Source organism: Sinocyclocheilus rhinocerous, unplaced genomic scaffold (assembly GCF_001515625.1).
Source record: "Sinocyclocheilus rhinocerous isolate Xijiao unplaced genomic scaffold, SAMN03320098_v1.1 scaffold6159, whole genome shotgun sequence".
In the NCBI taxonomy this organism is placed as follows: Eukaryota; Metazoa; Chordata; class Actinopteri; order Cypriniformes; family Cyprinidae; genus Sinocyclocheilus; species Sinocyclocheilus rhinocerous.
This window is the reverse complement of record NW_015633589.1, coordinates 1-980: the sequence shown is the minus strand read 5'-3', so window position 1 is coordinate 980 and position 980 is coordinate 1. Positions and strand designations below refer to the sequence as shown.

At 40.8% G+C, this 980-nt stretch overlaps 1 long non-coding RNA gene across 1 annotated transcript; it reads left to right on the top strand.

The window, feature by feature from the left end:
• Positions 1-183: 183 nt before the first annotated feature.
• Positions 184-974, top strand: LOC107744669 (uncharacterized). Its single transcript, XR_001640511.1, has 3 exons — positions 184-310; positions 394-440; positions 891-974. It is a non-coding gene; the product is annotated as an uncharacterized LOC107744669 (long non-coding RNA).
• Positions 975-980: the final 6 nt, after the last annotated feature.

Below are 980 nucleotides of genomic sequence, written 5' to 3'. Positions count from 1 at the left end.
TGTGTCTGTAGATGATCTGTCTGTGTGTCTGTAGATGATCTGTCTCTATGTCTGTATATGATCTGACTGTGTGTGTGTCTGAAGATGATCTGACTGTGTGTCTGTAGACGATCTGACTGTGTGTGTTTGTCTGTAGGTTGTCTGGCTGTATGGTGACAGAGGAAGGCTGTGGTTATTTGTCTTCAGCTCTGAGTTTAAACCCCTCACACCTGAGAGAGCTGGATCTGAGCTACAATCACCCAGGACAATCAGGAGTCCAGCTGCTCAAACACAAACTGCAGGATCCAAACTATAAACTGCAGATACTCAAGTATGTCAAACACTAATATTTACATACTGAACGTGTGTGTGAATGATGCAGATCTACATTAATGTGTGTTTGTGTGTTGATAGTGTGAATCATGGAGGAGAGATCAGAATTACAGCAGGACTACGAAAGTGTAGGTCTACAAACACACGCACACACAAACACGTTGTGTTTCCATGTTTTATGTGGACATTCCATAGGTGTAATGGTTTTTATACTGTATAAACTGTATTTTCTATCACCCTACACCAACCCTACACCTAAACCTACCCCTTCCAGGGAACTTTCTGCATTTTTAGATTTTCAAAAAACTTAATTCTGTATGATTTATAAGCTTGTTTCCTCCTGAGGACCTAAAAATGTCCCCACAAGGTCAAGATTTACTGGTATTACTATCCTTGTGGGGACATTTGGTCCCCATAACGTGATAAATACCACACACACACACGCGTATATATGTATATAGGGGGTATAAAAAATACAGTAAGAATCCCAGGCACACACACACACACACACACACACACACATTCATCAAGTGACTCTTGTTTTGTTGTTCTTGATGTTTCTCTCTTCTTGTGTTCAGATGCCTGTGATCTCACACTGGATCCAAACACAGCAAACACTTACATCATTCTCTCTGATAAGAACAGGAAGATCACACGTGTGAAAGATC